This window comes from Lissotriton helveticus, chromosome 5_1 (assembly GCF_964261635.1).
Source record: "Lissotriton helveticus chromosome 5_1, aLisHel1.1, whole genome shotgun sequence".
In the NCBI taxonomy this organism is placed as follows: Eukaryota; Metazoa; Chordata; class Amphibia; order Caudata; family Salamandridae; genus Lissotriton; species Lissotriton helveticus.
This window is the reverse complement of record NC_136065.1, coordinates 381,636,832-381,657,228: the sequence shown is the minus strand read 5'-3', so window position 1 is coordinate 381,657,228 and position 20,397 is coordinate 381,636,832.

Genomic DNA, 20,397 nt, shown 5'->3' with positions numbered 1-20,397 from the left:
ATTTCGTTCTGTACAAAAGAACTTCTTCAGGGCGTTCTTATTTCCTTCAAGTTATGTCGGTATCCTGTTGTCATATAACTAGATATTTCTTCCAAATGTTAGACGAGACGTAAGTACATTCTTATTCAAAGTGACTAGGTATCAATTTTACCCACACAATTCGGGCAGACTTGAGTAATTTATAGCATCCTCAAAGTCATCTTTCAAAAATTCCAAAGTATAGGACATGATAATCCAAATCCAAATGTTTCTCAAGAAAAGTCATTTTCAATCGTTCGGAATATCGGTGTTTGGGCAGATATGACCCAGGGACCCCCAGTATGCAAGGGGAATTAGTCCCCCCTCTGAAAACGCGCCAGTGGCCTGCGTTGCAGAGAGGTGTAAAAAGGGGCATAGCCTCATTACACCTCTGTGCAATGCAGCCCCCTGGCGCATACTGGAGGTTCCAGGTGGGCTAGTTGGCCCCCAGGGACCCCTAGTATGCAAGGGGAATTAGTTCCCCCTCTTCAAACATGCACGGGGGCTGCGTTGCAGAGAGGTATAAAAAAGGGTGTGGCCTCATTACACCTCTCTGCAATGCAGCCCCCTGGCGCATACTGGAGGCTCCTGGTGGGCTAGTTGGCCCCCAGGGACCCCCAGTATGCAAGGGGAATTAGTTCCCCCTCTGCAAACCCGGCAGGGGGCTGCGTTGCAGAGAGGTGTAACAAGGGGCATAGCCTCATTACACATCTGCAATGCAGCCCCCTGGCGCATACTGGAGGTTCCAGGTGGGCTAGTTGGCCACCAGGGGCCCCCAGTATGCAAGGAGAATTAGTTCCCCCTCTTCAAACATGCACGGGGGCTGCGTTGCAGAGAGGTGTAAAAAGGGGCATGGCTTCATTACACCTCTCTGCAATGCAGTCCCCTGGCGCATACTGGAGATTCCTGGTGGGCTTTCAGGTCTTATATAGTTAGGAATTAGCATTAAAAAAAACTTTGAAATTCACTGAAAAAAACATAGGTTTCAGGCCTTATATAGTTAGGAATTAGCATTTAAAAAACCTATGAAATTCACTGAAAAAAACATAGGTTTCACACCAGTTATAGTTAGGAATTAGCATTTAAAACACCTATTAAATTCACAGAAAAAACCATAGGTTTGACACCAGTAATAGTCATCTGGAAATTTTACTGACTTAAAACCATTGAAATTCCCACGTTATAGTTAGTTGGACTCACTATAACTTGCGCGCCTGCAATGCACTGCTGATGACGTCACATATTACATCACTCATGACATGGTCAGTGACATCACTCATGACATCACTCATGACACCATCCTTGTGACAGAGTGACAGACCTCCTTTCAGTGTAATGTAACCCTTGAAACACATATTTAAAAATAGAAACTAAAATTTTCAAAAAAATAGAGATACCCATACCAGTTACAACAACCAATTCAGTAATACCACCATCTATATACACACCAACTCATTCACCAACAGATCTATATAGTCACTCACACATATATTCACTCATCATATGTAGTGAAACACCTATACATCCTGTTACACACCGACAGTCATCCAAAAGTTACTCACACACATAATCACACATGCAAATAAACTATTGAACATCCATTTATTTGCATATACAGCTATACACACACTACCACCTTACTTCTAGGGAAACTTACACATACTTACTCTCTTAAACAATCACTTATAGAAACACATACTTATTTAAACAAGAACTCTTTCAATCTCTCACTCTCACATATACTCACTTATATACATCAATACTCACATATACTAGATTAAAACATATGTAGTTACCGATAAAGACACTAGTGAGACAGTCATTCACTCACTAACACACACATATACACACTCATCCACCCATACAGTCCTGCACATATGCTGTCTTCAAAACACATACAAACAGTGAGTCAGTCATTGATGCATCTATGTGCTAAGTAACACCCCCACCAAACCATACAGACACTTATACTGATACTAAAAAAACATCTAATAACCCATATACACACACACATGTAGCTACTCACCAACCCATGCAGCCACTTATACACAAAGTGAAACACTGATACAAACATTTAAATATTTAAACAATACTCGCTAATATATGTATTCACTAAGATACACTTAATAAGCCAGTTAACCAATCAATTTTTTTTTTTAAAAACATCCATTAAGACACTTATTTAAACATTTATTCTTCCATCGACCTTTACATATACATATATAAAACATATTTATTTTTCAGAAAGACACACATTCACTGGATGGTGTCATCAGTGATGTCATGAGTGATGTCACTGACCATGTCATGAGGGATGTAATATGTGACGTCATCAGCAGTGCATTGCAGGCGCGCAAGTTATAGTGAGTCCAACTAACTATAACGTGGGAATTTCAATGGTTTTATGTCAGTAAAATTTCCCGATAACTATAACTGGTGTCAAACCTATGGTTTTTTCAGTGAATTTAATAGGTTTTTTAAATGCTAATTCCTAACTATAACTGGTGTGAAACCTATGGTTTTTTCAGTGATTATATATATATATATACATATATATATATATATATATATATATATATATATATATATATATATATATATATATATATATATATATATATATATATATATATATATATATATATCCCAGTAGATGGCTCTATCTCGCATAGAATTCGGGCGCATCTGCATCCGGTGCGTACTCGGCGGTAGAGCCTTACCGCAATTATATTTCCCAGCAATCTCCTTACGGAAATTAAATGACACGCACTCCCAGGTTGCTTGATTCCCAAAACCTCTTATTTAATCCATTTGGCAAAAGGTACACGGAGAGAACCAACGTGTTTTGCTATACCAGATAGCTTGATCACGGTATCATGGTTGCATTCAAAACAGCCAATAAAAAACATTTCACCCCATCATGTGATTAACAAACACAATCCTTCTTATATGATGCCTTATGGGAGAGGTAGTTAAACCAATCTTTCTTCAATTCGCTCTGGGGTTGTTTTTTTTTTACATATTTAAAACGCAACTTTATTTGTAGTAATATGTGTTTACTACCCTTATATTTTAGTGAGGACTCTTTTAAGGTTCCTACTACGTATCGGTTTTATCCAATTCAGTTTTTAAGTAAAACCGGCAATTATTTCATTTTGTAAGTGCACCCCAGGAATTAGATATTAAAAAGGATGACGAAGGGAGAATATTATTTCTCTCAAGATTTAGTGCGGTCCTTTTTTGAGTAGACCACCGAGATAGATGATTAACTCTATAACTGATGACAGCTATTATCAGTGCGCACTGCTGATTAAGTTATTCTCAGCCCAGACATAAACCCCATTGGTTCCTTATTCCACAGACCTATATCTTAGTTCATCTAATAGTTGTCATGGTATATTATGTATCCCTGTTTAAACCTTAGTTATGGAGTCCTGCCCTCCAGTGGGCTTAGCTCTCAGGGTTGTTGTTTATATGCTGTACATTATATTTCTTTTCAATCCCTTAGTTTTCCCCTTTCATATCCTCCATTAGATTTTTGTATCAATTTCATGGCTGCACTTTTTTGTAGGTATCCGTACCATTTGGATTCCATTATTTAGGGTTCTAACTCCGATACAAATTAACATTTTTATTTGCCTTTTTTCTAATTATTTAATTTCATATGTCCATCTCCCATTTCGTACTAATGATCAGTTTTAACATAAATTTAACATAATTTCAATCATAAGTGAACATATAATTCTTCGCTCTGATTCAGGCCATACGGAGTAAATGTCCTGAAATTTAGGATTTGTCTGGATTCTCTCTGTCTCAGTTTCTTCTCACGGTTCCCCCCTCTCTCACTTAGAGCTACCGTTTCGAGAGCCCAGAATGTTAGTAATTTCCAGTCCCCTTCATGGTCCATCTCCATATGCTTTGAGACCGCATTACTGCGATCTCTGTTGACTGTCGCTCGTATATGTTCTAAAATCCTCTTCTTGAGTTCACATATCGTGCTCACTATATATTTAAGGGAGCATGGACATTCAATCATGTACACCACAAACTGACTCTTGCAGGTTATCAGTTCCCTAATTTGCCACATTTTCTTATTTGGTAATTCCACTAGGTTGGTATTCTTGGTAATTTGACACACCTTGCAACTGGAACATTTTCTGAACCCTTTTGTTTGTAACCATTGAATTCCTTTTGATTTGCTGGTAGCTTGATGATGGCTATGGACTAATTTGTCCCTCGGATTTTGTGCTCTGCGATAGGTTATATTAGGGTGGTTTCCCATCAGTTTCCCAACCGTTGGGTCCATTTGTAGCAGTTTCCAATTCTTTCTCAGTATCTGATTGATTTCCTTTGCTTCACAGCAAAAATCCATTATCAATCTCATGGGTTCTGTTGTCAATTGGTCATTTGTTTGTGATTTCATTTTCACTTTTAGAGTGTCTTGTCTCAATTTTTGATTAGCTCTCATCCATCCTCTTTTGATGCTATGGTCTTTGTAGCCCCGTTGTTTGAATCTTACTGCAGTTTTTTGCTGTTCTCTTGCCACACACTTTCTTCTGAGCAGATTCTATGAATCCTCAAGAATTAAGTATGGAATATTTTCAGTAACGGTAGTCTTATGAAAGCTGGTTGCATGTAGTGTAGCATTCGTGGAGGTCTCCTTACGATGTAAGGTAGTTTGTACTTCATTGTTGAGTATATAGATTTCTGTGTCTAATAATGTAAGTCGTTCTTTGCTGATGGTATAAGTGAATTTGATCTTAGCTTCTGTCGAGTGCAGAATCAAGAAGTACTCCTGGAACTCTGCAGCTGTACCATCCCACACAATCAGAAGATCATCTATATAACGCACCCATTTTATGATCTTATTTACATTCTTGTCATTGTTGGGGTGCCATGCCACCTGTTGCTCCCACAACTCCATTACACCACCCCATTACAAGACAAGCGTATGCTGGGCTGAAGAAGAACCCCATAGCGCAGCCTTTTGAATGTTGGTAGATTTCATTACCAAAGAGAAAGACATTCTGTGTTAGACATATTTCGATCATGTCCGTGATCATCTGGTTGTGTTGAGCATATTGTATGTTTCTTTCCCTCAAGAAGAAGCTACATGCCAATAATCCGAGAGTGTTTTTAATGTTAGTGTATAAGGATATTACATCCATAGTTATTAGCATGTACGTGTTTTGCCATGTTAGTTCTTGGAGATGTCTCAGGAGATCGGTGGTATCTTTTAAATATGAGTTGAGATTCATCACAAATGGCATTAGGAAAAAGTCGATATAACTTGCCATGGGTTCCAAAAGTGACCCTTTAGCTGACACTATTGGTCGCCCTGGTGGTTTTAGTGGATTTTTGTGCAATTTAGGCAGGAAATAAATTGTAGCTGTCGTTGGATGATCAGTCATTAAGTACCTTTTTTCATCTTCATCTATCAGATTTTGTGATAGCCAATGAAGGATTCTTTTAGCAAGCTGTTCTTTGTATAGTGAAGTGGGATTTTTGTCCAATCTGCGGTAATATTCAAGATTTTTTAGTTGCGAATGTGCCTCCATTTCGTAATCTGATGTGTTGAGAATGACAACATTACCACCTTTATCCGCCATTTTAATCATAATAGTTTTGTCTTCTGTTAGGTTTTTTAAGGCCGTTCTTTCATCCTTTGACAGGTTGTCACGATAGTTGTTTTTTTTGATTTTGTAAAAATCTTGAATGCCAGCTTCTTGAAATATATCTATCTTATTTCCTTGTTGGAGTTGAGGATAAAAGCGGGTTGTTGGTTTTTTCCTGCTTAGACCAGCTCCTTTTTGAGGGCAGGCCACCTGTTCACTAATTTCTTCCTGTTCTTTTGGGACATCCAGGTTGATCAGCGTTAGTAAGGCATTCATATCTCCTGTTGTTAAGGTTTGATCTGTGGACTGTATTTCACTTTGCCATATCTTTATTTTCCTGAAAGATTTTGGGCAGTTTGATCTTTCTTATGTATTTGTATATGTCAATATATATTTGGGCCATGTTCATTTGTTGTTTTGGACAGAAGTTAATACCATGTTTCAACAGTGTCCCACTGATAATAGCTGTCATCAGTTATAGAGTTAATCATCTATCTCAGTGGTCTACTCAAAAGGGGACCGCATTAAGGGCCATATGTATCATGCTAATTAGCATTCGCAAAGGCCGAAATTCTGTGAATTTCGGCCTTTGGGAATGCTAATTAGCAAAATGGTATGTATGTAACATGTTTGATGCAAAATAAGGAATCGCAAAATTTGCTATTCCTTATTTTGCGATTGCACTTAAGGAATCGCAAATTTTGCGATTCCTTAAATGCAATGTATCAAAGAAAAAATATTCAAACATTGCCCATAAGGATTCGCAAATTACCACCAACTTCTAATTGGTGGTAAGTTGCGAATTCTTTTAAAAAAGCTTTTTTTTTAAAAACCAAAGGTGCCATATGACGCTCATACATGCCCTTAGGGCATGTATGTGCGCCATATGCCCCCAAATGTCATTTTCAGGGGTGCAGCAGGGTGTTCTTGAGACACCCCTGCACCCTTGAAAAAATTCCTAATTTGCGATTAGCAAATTGCTAATCGCAAATTGCCCCTTCATTCCTATGGGTCTCCTGGCCCATAGAAATGAATGGGTAATTTGCGATTAGCAATTTGCAATCGCAAATTAGGAATGGTAAGGAATCGCTATAAAAAAGCGATTTTGTACATACATACCGTTTTGCGAATTCTAAACAGCGATTCCTTAAAAATCGCTATTTGGAATTCGCAAAACGGAACTATGATACATATGGCCCTATATCTTGAGGGAAATAATATTCTCCCTTCGTCATCCTTTTTAATATCTGAGTCCTGGGTGCACTTACAAAACGAAATAATTGCCGGTTTTACTTAAAAACTGAATTGGATAAAACCGATACTTAGTAGGAACCTTAAAAGAGTCCTCACTAAAATATAAGGGTAGTAAACACATATTACTACAAATAAAGTAGCTTTTTAAACTAAAAAACAAACCCCAGATCGAATTGAAGAAAGATCGGCTTAACTACATCTCCCATAAGGCATCATATAAGGAGGATTGTGTTTATTAATCACATGATGGGGTAAAAAAAATTTTATTGGCTGTTTTGAATGCAACCATGATACCGTGATCAAGCTATCTGCTATAGCGAAACTCGTCGGTAGTCTCCGTGTACCTTTTGCCAAATGGATTAAATAAGAAGTTTTGGGAATCAAGCAACCTGTGAGTGCGTGTCATTTTATTTCCGTAAGGAGATTGCTGGATATCATTTCTTGTTATCGAGCTGAACACTGATGACAGATTTTGTATTCACAATCATGGTGCATCATGGATGATGTATGCTGATAACTGAGGTCACGTGTGCAGGGTATTTAAGGCCAATGATATCAAGCACTATGTTTTAGCTCACCTGTGAACAAGGCAATCATTTGTCGAAACGCGTCAGGAAAAGAGCATAATGCTGCCTCTGTGTACTTGAATTGAAGCTTGCAGTTCACGGACTTGAAGCCTCGACATTTCTTCTTGTGTGTGGTTTTGAAGGACAGGAGACTCCTTGCCTGTTCATACGAGGCCGCCCTGCAGGGACGGGGGCTCCTAGCAAAGTGGAGAACTGTTTTTTGGATTACATTTGGGGAGCATGTCCCGCTCGCCCCTCTTTGTACCATAAAGGAACTTTCCTGGTGATATGCAATTAAGGAGGTGAGAAAGGGCGACAGGATGGAAGTTTTCATCTTGTCACTTCCGTGACAAACTGCGCTTTTTAAACAGATTTAATATGGCAACATTGAGCTGAACTGCTATTTATTTTGGAAGCCTTCCTGTGCAACTCGTGACTGTGTGAAATCATGCTGCACCTTTGAAATTATAAAAAAAGCACTTTGCTATCATTTCTTGTTATCGAGCTGAACACTGATGACAGATTTTGTATTCACAATCATGGTGCATCATGGATGATGTATGCTGATAACTGAGGTCACGTGTGCAGGGTATTTAAGGCCAATGATATCAAGCACTATGTTTTAGCTCACCTGTGAACAAGGCAATCATTTGTCGAAACGCGTCAGGAAAAGAGCATAATGCTGCCTCTGTGTACTTGAATTAAAGCTTGCAGTTCACGGACTTGAAGCCTCGACATTTCTTCTTGTGTGTGGTTTTGAAGGACAGGAGACTCCTTGCCTGTTCATACGAGGCCGCCCTGCAGGGACGGGGGCTCCTAGCAAAGTGGAGAACTGTTTTTTGGATATATATATATATATATTTATATGTCCACAACTCCTCCGTAGAAAGAGAAGAGGCCACAATAGGGGAACCATTGGAATCAGCTTTATGCAGGAAACACACAGCATAGCATGGTGAATGCATTTCGGCGTCTTTTAGCCTTCTTCAGTGCCAGGGGTGTTGTCAGGATGCAGGCGCTTATTCCGGGTTTAAATACCCCGCCCCATCCTGATTACTCATGAGCCGCTCCGCCCCCAAGGTGAGTTCCATGTGCCTATACCTCCTGTGGGCCGCTTAGTGCATGGCGCCTACTGGTCCCCGAATTCATGATTCTTGCTGGTAGGTATTGTGGGGGTGGATTAGCGCTGTGATGTTTTCAAACCCCCAAGTCCGTATGGCCCACGAATTCTGCTCACTCCTCAAGTCCCCAAACCGCAGCAACCCCCGAGCCACAGGGATCCTTTCAGCGGGGGCAAGGCTTAAAATCCACCTCGCCCAGCGTGCAGTCAGTGACGACCTTACCGCTCCATCTCCTACCGGGCCTGGAGGTGGGCCTTGGTAATTCCAGTAACCTGGATGCCACAAGAGTTCCGCCGAGGCAGAGACCAGCGAATCCAAGGCCAACTTGATGCTGCAGGGGCCTCTTAAGCGCGACACTGGTATTCAAGCTGAATTAATGTCCACAACTCCTCCGTAGAAAGAGAAGACGCCACAGCAGGGGAACCATTGGAATCAGCTTTTTTCAAGAAACACACATACATATATATATATATATATATATATAAACATCACTCACTCCATCTAGAAAAAGCCCGCACTTGAATCTCTGGGATAGTTCCTGTAATTCAAAGACAGCACTTGTAAAATCTGGAAAGCGTTTCAGCTGTTCACACAGCCTTTGTCAACCATAAAGTGCATAGAGTATTTTTCTCATTTAAATCCTGTCCAAATGTGTTGCTACTTACATAGACATAAAAGAGTTACTTTTGTGCTCCTGAATCTTTCATATTTAACAAAAATCTCAATGTTATCGTTTTGCAGTCACTTGTAGGAAAGTATAGTTAAAAATCAATACTTTTTCTCTGTAGTTCTAGCAGAATACAATTTCCTAAAACAGAAAAAGCCATTTGCACCAGTTCATTATTGGCCGTGTGCATTCCGCATTTTCTTCATGGAAATATCATTGTTCTTATTTAGCATTTTCATTTTAATGTGTTGGCAGCCTTTTACAAATTGTTTTTCAAGCATGCCAGTAAGTACATAAATAGTGTCCTTCCACCTAACTGTTGTCTACAACACTTAAAGTCACAATGAAGTGATGTAAAACATTCTTTGATTCCACAGTCCACAAAGTCACACAGCTGCTCTCACCTTATTTTCACTCTTCAGGTTGCTAGAACTTTCATTTCTAATACGAGCACTGGCAATCAATGCTGAGGACCCACCAATCCACTGCTTGGCATATGCCTTTACCTGTGCGTGGCTCAAAACCCTTCCATAAATCAAATGAAAGGGCTTTCTGCAGAGCTCAAGTCCCCACCAAGTGTAGCCCTTTGACTCCTAGCGCCGAACTGACGCTGTTACAATCATCCCGTCCATCCTCAGTTATTCCGATGGAGTGCCCGGGGGCTCTCAATTACTTGCAACAGCACTCTGCGTTTTGTTGAATTGCTGGAGTGAATCCAACTCACCGGTGATGCAGGATAGAGGCGATACCACAGATGTCTCATTTTAATGCAAAAACATCCCTCTCTCCATCTCGAAAAAGGCCGCCCTTGAATCTATGGGATAATTCATTTATTTCAAAGAAAGCACCTGTAAAAACTGGAACGCGTTTCGATTGTTGAAACAGCCTTTGTCAACCATAAAGTGCATTGAGTATTTTTCTCATTTAAATCCTCTCCAATGGTGGTGCCACTTACATAGGCATGAAAGAGTTACTTTTGTGATCCTGAATCTTTCGAATTTAAAAGGTTATAGGGGGGTGTGAGTGGGTGCGTTAGAGATTCTGTAGATGATGTCATCAGTGATGTCATTTAAGATCCAAGCAAGCACGCTCCAAGCATTTAAGATGTCATCAGTGATGTCATTGACAATTTCATGAGTGATGTAATATGTGAGGTAATAAGCAGTGCATTGCGGGGGCACAAGTTATAGTTATCTCACTAACTATAACGCCTGAATTTCTCTGGTTTTGTATGAATGAAATGTTAGACTAACTATAACATGCCTGTAACCTTTAGTTTTTTCAGTGAAAAAAAATAATATATATATTTATATATACACACACATTTATATATATATATATATATATTTATTTTTATTTTTTCAATTAAAAAAACAAAGGTTACAGGGATGTTATAGTTAGGAAATAGAATTTTTAAAAACCTGAAAAAACCAAATGTCACAGGGACATTATAGTTAGGCTCAGATTTCACTTGTACAAAATCATAAAAATTCAACAGTTATGGTTACCTGAGCTAACTATAACTTACTCCCCCGAAATGCACTTCTTTTGACCTCACATTACATCACTTATGACATGGTCAGTGACATCACTGATGATGTCCTCCTTTGTTTGTGAGTGTTTTGTAGAAGGTTTGGAGTGTTAAACATATTTTCTAAGATACTGCAAATGTTAAAATAGTACACTATGTGTACTACTAATGAGTATTACTATTTCTAACATACATTATCCATTAATTTAATTCTATTTCCTAACTATAACGGCCCTGTAGCCTTTGGTTTTTTCAGTGAATTTCTACTTTAAATAAAATTATTTCCTAACTATAATGTTCCTGTAACCTTTTTTTTAATGCTATATCCTAACTGTAATTTGCAACCTTTGAGAGTGGGTGTGTGAGTGGCTGTATAGGTAGGTGAGTGGGTGTGTGAGTGGCTGTATGGGTCTCTAAATGGGTTTGTGGGTGAATGTATGGGTCTGCAAGTGGGTGTGTGGGTGACTGTATGGGTGTGTACATGGCTGTGCAAGTGGCTGTATGAGTGCCTGTGTGGATCTGTGAGTGGGCACATGAGTGTCTGAGTAGATCTGTGAGTGGGTGTATGAGTGTCTGAGTGGGGCTGTGAGTCAGTGCGTGAGTCTCTGGCTGGGTCTATGAGTAGGTGTGTGAGCGTCTTTGAAGGTCTATGAGTGGATGGATGAGTCATTGAGAGGGTGAGTGATTGGTTGTGTGGTGTGAGTGTCTGAGTGGGTCTGTGATTTGTTGTGTAAGTCTCTGAGTAGGTCTGTGAGAGGGTGAGTAAGTGCCTAAGTGGGTCAGTCAATGGATGCATGAGTCCCTTAGTGGATCTGTGAGTGGGTACATGAGTCTGAGTGGGTCTCTGAATGGGAACATGAGTATCTGAGTGGGTCTGTGAGTTGGTGGATGAGTGTCTGAGTGGATCTGTGAAGGGTGTGAGAGTCTCTGAGTGGGTCTGTGAGTAGGTACATCAGTGTCTGAGAAGATCTGTGAGTGGGTATGTGAGTGCCTGAGTGGGTCTGTGAGTCGGTGTGTTAGTCTTTTAGTGGGTTTCACCTTTATTTTGCCTCTTGCTGCTCATTTCTGACCCTTATTCTGCCTGTTTCTGCTTGTTGCTCACCTTTATTCTGACTCTTTCTGCACATTTCTGACCTTTAGTCTGCCTCTATCTGCTCCCTACTGACCTTTATTCTGCTTCTTCATGCTCATTTATCACCTTTATTTTGCCTCTTCCTGCTTTTTCTGACATTTATTCTGCCTCTTTCTGCTTGTTTCTCACCTTTATTTTGGCTCTTGCTGCTGGTTTCTGACCTCTATTTTGCCTCTTTCTGCTCATTTCTCACCTTTATTTTGTCTCTTTCTGCTCATTGCTGACCTTTGCTTTGCCTCTTTCTGGTCGTTTCTCACCTTTATTTTGCCTGTTTCTGCTTATGTCTGACCTTTATATTTCCTCTTTCTGCTCATTGCTGACCTTTATTCTGCCTCCTTCTGCTCAAATCTCATCCTTTATTTTGTCTCTTTCTGCTCGCTTCTCACCTTTATTTTGCCCCTTTCTGCTCATTTCTCACAATTATTTTGCCTCATTTCTCACTTTTATTTTGTCTCTTTCTGCTCATTGCTGACCTTTATTTTGCGTCTTCCTGCTCATTTCTCACCTTTAGTCTGCCTCTTGCGGCCCATTATTGACCTCTATTTTGCTTCTTTCTGCTTGTTTCTGACCTGTTGTATGCCTCTTTTTGCTCATTTCTCACCTGTATTCTGCCTCTTGCTGCTCATTTCTCACCGTTTATCTTGCTCTTTCTACTCGTTGCTGCCCTTTATTCCGCTCCTTTCTGCTTGTTTCTGTCCTTTATTTTGCCTTCTTCTGCTCTTTGTTAAACAAGCTGCTATGTCCCAGGGGTGGGCTCCCCAGGAGACAGCAGGAGCCGTACCTGGGAATGGCGGTCCCCATTTCAATATATATGGCTCAAGGAGGGGGTCTGCATGCCCCCCTCTTTAATGTTAATTGTAGCCCCTGGGAGGTGGTGGTCCCCGGAGCCGGGGATCCACCTGGACCCTCTATTTATGTTAATTGAAGCTGCAGTGAGATGATGGTCCCCAGGGCTTGGGGAGGTCTGTGCAGCCCCCCATTCATTTAATTTATAGCCTGGGAAAGATGATGGTCCCTGGACTCGGGAGAGGCCGCGCGGCCTCGCCATAATTTTTTCATAAGCTACAGGGAGGTCGAGGTCCCCGGACACAAAAAAACCCATGGAGGGGGGGGTCACATACTCGCTCCTCCATTAATTTAACTTGAGGAGACATGCCCCCGGGACTGGGCTTTTTAAAAAAAAACAAGTGCAGGAGACAGAGCTTGTAATCTTTTTTTAATGATGGTGCGAATCTATGGATTCACTGTGATTTTGTGACAAAATTAAATATATATATATATATATATATATATATATATATATATATATATATATATATATATATATATATATATATATATATATATATATATATATATATATATATATCCAGCTCAGTTCCCTGCAGGTGTTGCGAACTTTAAAATAAACATCTTAGAGCTACCCCCGGAGTGTGTGGTTTCTTTAGTCAAAGCCTGGTGGAAACTGTGAGCTGAATATATATATATATATATATATATATATTCTTAATCAACAGCAGGGTCCCTGTAGGACCACACCTAGATGGTCAGGATTTTCCTACCCTGCCCCCTTTTCTTTATTTTAATCTTTTTTTGTGAGACTCGGCTGAAGCCAAGTCCCAAGATGACTGCCAGCACTTCCCGGTTGAGGTGGTGGCAGCCAATCAGATTTCAGAACAGAGACTGTCTGAATCCACAGATGATCCGTGCCCCCAGTGTGGAAAAGTAAATTTTGCCATGTTCTGTGTCCCTACGTGTTCCCCATCTTATGTTATGTGTGCATGATTAATATGCATATGTATTCCCCATGAACGATTAAAGACGCAATTACAGTTGTGTCCATCTCTAGTATGCCAGTTTCCAGTTCTCGTGAAAGCTACGAGTATTAGGCCTATGTAAAGTTACGTTGCCACGTTTCTCAGTGTGCACGTTATTTCATTGAAAAGTCCCCGTTTCTAGGCCTCAAAAGGGCCCGGACACCAGATTCAGCTCCTGTCTCCTGAGCCCTCGCTGAGGAGCGATACAGCCCCCACCTGTATTCCTGACCCTTCACTTACTTCCTGCCTCACAGTGCCCGGCTTGGCCTGGCTCTGCCTGCTAGTCTGCCAAGAGTATGTTATGATTCTAGTTATCAGTCCAGCCCTCCTTCTCTGCATTCCTAAGCTACTGAATCGCATCAATAGTTTCAGTCATCGTCTAGTCTTTACGTCTCCATGTAAGAGAAATACTGTATTAATGATCATTTAATATTCTTCATCATGCACTACATGTAGAATAATGCATGCACCAGTCTTAGAGTCTGTTAGCCTTTACCCCGATACCTTTTAGTTTATATCAACATGTTCTCTAAACATCAGATACTAGATAGTGTTTAGGTACATGTCGCCCTGACTCTCCAGACTTCAGTCTCTGCTCCTAGCGCAGAAGTCATAGCCCCCAGCTTCTCCTAGTAACACGTCATTGTCCGTTTACGCGCACCATTAGGTTAGAGGTCCCGGCTCCTTAGGTAGCCCCCTCCATGTTTCCGCCCCATTTATGACATATTCTGTTACGTTTACATCACATGTCTATGTATACGCCTCCTGTTACACCCACTTTCACCCTTATCTTTCGCGACTGCTATTGACCACACCCACTGCTCCGCCTATCGCATGTATTGTAATGCAACTGTTTTAGTATATATGCTTGTGCACTGTTATTAAAAGTTATCCCTTGATCCTGTCCCCGGCAGCGCTGCCATCCTATTCCTGTGCAGGTTGTCCTGTTCCTGTCCTTATGCTGTATTAAACCTGCAAACTCCTACTACCTCGAATCTTGACTCTTATTTATTGAGCTATCTGTTATTACTATGTCCAGTCAAACCTAGATCCGGTATTATTTATTTATATACCACATAATGGCGCCCGAACAGGGACTTGCCCTTTCCCCACGCGCCGGTGAAGCCACGTATGCCCCCTGACCCTCTGCAGCCGTGACGGAACTCTTCTGCGCACCGGCAGATATTTCTGCTTCAAGTATCCCTCAGGCCCACGGAGGAGACGGAGGTTGCGGTCCAGCATCCAGACGAGGCGGTGGAGGAACGCGGCGAGTCCCGACCAGAGCCCAAGCCGAGAGTCCAAGGTCCGAGGTATCCGGAGGCCCACCCGTAACTGAAGTCCGAAGTTCGTCCGTCCGGCGTCGAAGCAGTCCAGTCCAGTCCGAGGCCTTCCGTTCTTGCTGCCCGGTGAGTACCGTTGCTGGGGTAGTATCTAGACAGGGTCAATCTAATTGACTCTGGTCCGTGGGTTTAGGTGGTACACAGACCCAACACGAAGCGTCCACTCCGGTGTATGCGGGTCCTGACGTGTCTCTTTAGGAGACCGGTAAGTTCGTACTGTTTTAGCAGTGCATCTAGTTTCTGTTCTAGTCAGTTCTGTTCTCGAGAAAATTCATGTATTCTGTTTTCAGTATTCCAGGTAGTATTCTGTCAAGACTGTTATTTTAAAATGTCATTCATGTATTTTAATGTCGTGGAATGAAAGTGGTGTAATTATCGTGTTCATTGTGTATTGTAATTGTGTCTAGATTACAGTCCAGTCATGCCGTTGTTTTCCAAACTACGTCAGTTAAGAACTAGAAAAGGTCTGTTAGAAGAAGCAGTTCCTGTCCCGCCTAGGGACAGTCCAGGTCACTTTATGTATCAGAAGCATGGCATAAGTGCCATATTATATCTAGATTTATGGGTGGAGTACACCAAGCAGTTAGAAGAAAAGTATAGATGGCCCGTATCAGGTACGTGGGATGCCGAGTGCATCATGCGAGTAGAAGAAGCATTATGGAAAAAGAAAGCCAGACAGTCACAGAAAGATGCCATCGAGTTATGGCGCAAAGAATCTCATAAAAGAACCGAAAAAGAAATCAGAAAGTCAGAATTAAGTAGAGAATCCTTAGAAAGAGCCCACGAAAGGGAATTAATCGAGATAGGTGAACGAGTCAAAACCGAACAGTCAGACAGACAGAGGAATGCCCTCATAAAGGGTATGTATCCTCTTCTTGCCGAGGGCTTGCCAAAAGCAACCCCGGAGGCATCCAGTAATTTTCCGCCACCATTAGTTCCGACCAAGCTACGTCACAAACCGACCGCAGCTGATATTTTCATCTCGTCCTATTTGGACGACACAGTCCCAGAATATGCAAATCCTGTTCCGCCAGTCCCTGTAAATCATGCAATTCCTGCACCTCCAGACACCAGGGCACCCTTTGCAGTACCTGCTACGGTACCCCCGGTCCAGCCAGTAGTACAAATCCCCGCCACATCAGTCACTCTGCCAGCACGAAGAGTATCAGTCGATGATTCCAGTATAGGGGCCGCAGGAGGAAGTCCTCCTGGTACCCCGCCGCCAAGTAGACGTCTAGGAACAATCGAGTTACATGAACGTGCGTTACAGCGTACGCCCAAATATAAGTCCGTTGCAGAAATCAGGCGAGCTCTTACTGAATGCGGTTATGATCCAGTTCCAGGCGAGGATAGTATGGTTCTATATTCCATACGTATAAGACAGGTGTCCGAGTATTTGGTCACCCTACCGAACATGAAAGAAGATCTAGACAGAATATATCGTTTCATTCGTACAGGACAAGATTCAGAAAGTATTGGTGAAGTCATGTCTCTCAGAAAAGCTGAGATCCAGTTGATGTTATTAAAGTTTCTGATTAATTGTTTAATAAGGGAACAAGATTACCCGTCCAAAGATCCGACAGAAATGAGAACCCTGACAAGGTGGAGTGATAATATAGCCGAGGGTAAGCACAAGACACTCAATAGTATAGAGAGTATGTACAAGAAAATACGTAAAGAAATAATAAGGTTACACGAACAACGCAAAGAAGCACAAGTAAGCGAGAAAGAAAATGACTCTTCTACTGAAGAGGTAGACGACGAGAATACCGCCAGAATAGCGTATGTAGGTAAATCTAGAATTATAGACCGACATTTACGCCTAGAACACAAGAAAACTGTTCATCTCCCAGCACCAGAACAAGGTTCTCTAGAACAAGTATTTCAAGCTACCGATCACATTTTGAAATCACGAATTGGTTATAGTGAGTTAAGTACTATGCATGAACAAGAACTAGCCCGATCAGCAGTCCGATGGACTACTGATTCTACCACTTTTCCAGACGAAATAGTGGCACAAATGTTTCTGAAACTGCCCCCAGCCGAACAGCGACTGGTGGGTATGTATATGATCCAGCACCTCATCACATTGTATGAGGGTCAACATTCTGATCCAGGTCCGTTACATGATGTCCTGAACGAGTTACTCCAGTATAGATGGAAAGGTTTAGGTACCGATTTAATTAGTGTCATTCTAGAACAGCGTCATAAATATAGTATGTTTTTGAACCCGCATTTTGTTCATGTCTCACCTCCAGAAAGTAAACCATTTTACATAGATAGACAGAATCCGTTACGAGAAGTACACCCAGTCAGGACAGCAGATGGTGAAATGCAACGAGTATTTGTTTACACCCCGATTACAAAGATGGAACTCTTAGAGATGAAGAAATTAATTCCCTGTCACGACAAAGATCCAGCAGGGTTCCACCGAGAATTAAAGGACATGCTCTGTATGGGAGAATATACGTATCCGGATATTATTAAAATGTTAAAAGTCCTGTTGCCTGCGGGCATATACGAAAAACTCAAGGAAAAAGAATGGGAGGTGGGAGAGAAAAAGATCGATTGGGCAGTTCTAGAAGCTGAAGATAAGATACGAGTACCAGGTACCGGTCTTGGAGAGAAATGTAAAGAATTACCAGAACTGTTAATACAAGTTTTGCCCAGATTATTAGCCACTAAAAAGGAAGACTGGGATGCAATCTCAGCCTGTAAACAGAAACAAGATGAAGATACTAGTGATTTTTATTCTAGATTTGAGAAATGCTTTATTATAAACAGTGGCTTGAAGACGAGTAGCGAGTCATACCCTCATCTTTTTGTTACTAAATTAGTCGAGAATTCAAGTCCACAAGTTAAGAATCGAGTTTTGAAAGTCGAAAGTACATGGCAAGCTAGTACCCCATCCCAGATGTTACAGATGCTCCAGTACCACCAGAATAGAATCAGAGAAGAGCAAGATCACGAGAGAAAACGTATGAAAGACACGAAAATGAAAGTACTAGTTGCACAATCTGTTCCTCAAGACAGTCAGAAGAGGGGTCCGAATCAAGCCAGTCATCCTGCAGCTCCTGTTAAAGGGACATGCAATTATTGTAAACAGCCAGGTCATTTCATAAACGAGTGTGCAGTTCTGAAACACAATATAGCTACTGGTAAGACTAAAGAAAGACCACGTCCGCCTAGACAAGAACAAGTTTCACAGACTTCTCAGCCACAGAATGCACAACAGACATGTTACACAGCAGATGTACCAGTATGCACAGACAGAGTATCCAGAGTATCAACAGTATTCATGAAACAGCCTAGAGAGGGAGGTAGGCTTGCCTCTCATCGAGATTCCTGTAGATCAAGAAGGTCCCTATATTCATAGTCAAGTATTAGGGAAAGACAGAAAGTTTCTGATTGATACAGGGGCAAGTAGGACGACCATCAGTCACGCCGAAGTTCCAGGGGCTCCGCTCTCAGGCTCTAGAAATGTTTCCCTTGGATTTTCAGGAAAGCCTATTGTAAACGAGATATCTAAGCCAGTTACTCTAGAAGTAGGTCCATTGTCCCGCACTACTGATCTATTACTTACGAAGTCATGTCCAGAAAATTTGTTAGGCATTAAGACACTGAAAGAATTAGGTGCAGTCATATGTTGTTCCCCAGAGGGAATACGTTTGTTTTTACGTGACTTCAAGGGTCACTATGTATTACGAGATTTTGATCCAAGATTGTCAAATGTTCCGCAGCATCTATGGGCGCAAGGTCCAACTGATGTTGGTTTCATGCAAATCACACCCCATCGTGTGACTCTCAAACCAGGTGTAGTGTTACCACGAATCAGACAGTACAGATTGCCACCTGAGGCTGTAGCAGCCTTATCCAAAATAATTGACGAGCTCATTGCTCAAGGAGTAGTTGTAGAGACTGACTCCAATGTATGTAATTCTCCGATTATTCCAGTCATGAAACGTACTGATCCAAATGCACCCCCAGTATATCGATTAGTGATTGACCTTCGAGAACTCAATAAATGTATTATTCCCCAGTACCCAGTTGTTCCAGATATCTCTTCCCTATTGACAGCCATTGATTCCGAAGCCTCATTTTTCACAGTCATTGACCTCAAGAACGCATTTTTCAGTGTCCCCATTCATCCAGACAGCCAGTTTCTTTTCGGATTTTGTTTAAATGGAAGGAGCTATAAATTCACACGAGCTCCTCAAGGTTTCACTGAAAGTCCTAGCATTTACAGTCAAGCACTTAAGAGACAACTAGACAGCATTCACATGCCAACTGACACTGCCCTGCTCCAGTATGTCGATGATCTACTGATCACAGCCCGTTCTGAATGTGCTTGCGAGCGAGCATCTCTTACAGTCTTGTATTTCCTTGCCGAGATGGGGCACAAGGTGTCCCCTTCGAAGCTTCAATTCTGTGTCCAGCAAGTGATCTACTTAGGCCACTTACTGTCCAAGTGGGGTAGGCAGTTGACACCAGACCGTATCCAGTTAATAGCGAGTCTTCCTCAGCCCAAGACACAGAAGGAGGTACGTGCTTTTATCGGCCTTACTTCTTATTGCAGACAATGGATTCCTCAGTATGCATTTCTAGCCAAACCACTGATACAGTTAACGACACAGGAGGCAGCCGTATCGACTGTTCTCCCTTGGACATCTGAACATACACTCAGATTCAATGAGTTAAAGAAAGCTTTATGCCAAGCTCCTGTTCTAGCTACACCGAACTACAGTAAGCCTTTTACACTTTTTGTCACAGAACGTGATGGTACAGCATTATCTGTTCTCACACAAGATCAAGCAGGACAATACAAGCCCTGTGCTTATTTTTCGAGCACATTAGATCCAGTAGCCCAGGCTCTGCCTGCGTGCCTCAAGTCAGTTGCAGCCACAGCACTAGCTATCAGACAAAGTGATTCCATAGTATTAGGACATTCCCTGACAGTACAAGTTCCACACTCCGTGGAAGTTCTTTTAAACCGAACACAGACTCAGCACTTGACAATTGCACGTTTGACAGGTTATGAACTGACACTGTTCCAGCCACACATAGAAATCAGACGCTGCAACGTTCTAAATCCCGCTACACTGTTACCGTCAGTTAATTCAAATCCTGCCACACACGACTGTGTGGAAGTAGTTAACACTATGACTAAGCCAAGACAAGATCTGACAGATATTCCATTACTAGATCCCGACCTGACACTTTATGTGGATGGTTCATGTATGAGAACAAGTACAGGAGAACTAGTAGCCGCGTATGCAGTGACTACTGACACTGAAGTTATTGAAACACACCGTATTGACACCCTGTCTGCTCAAGCA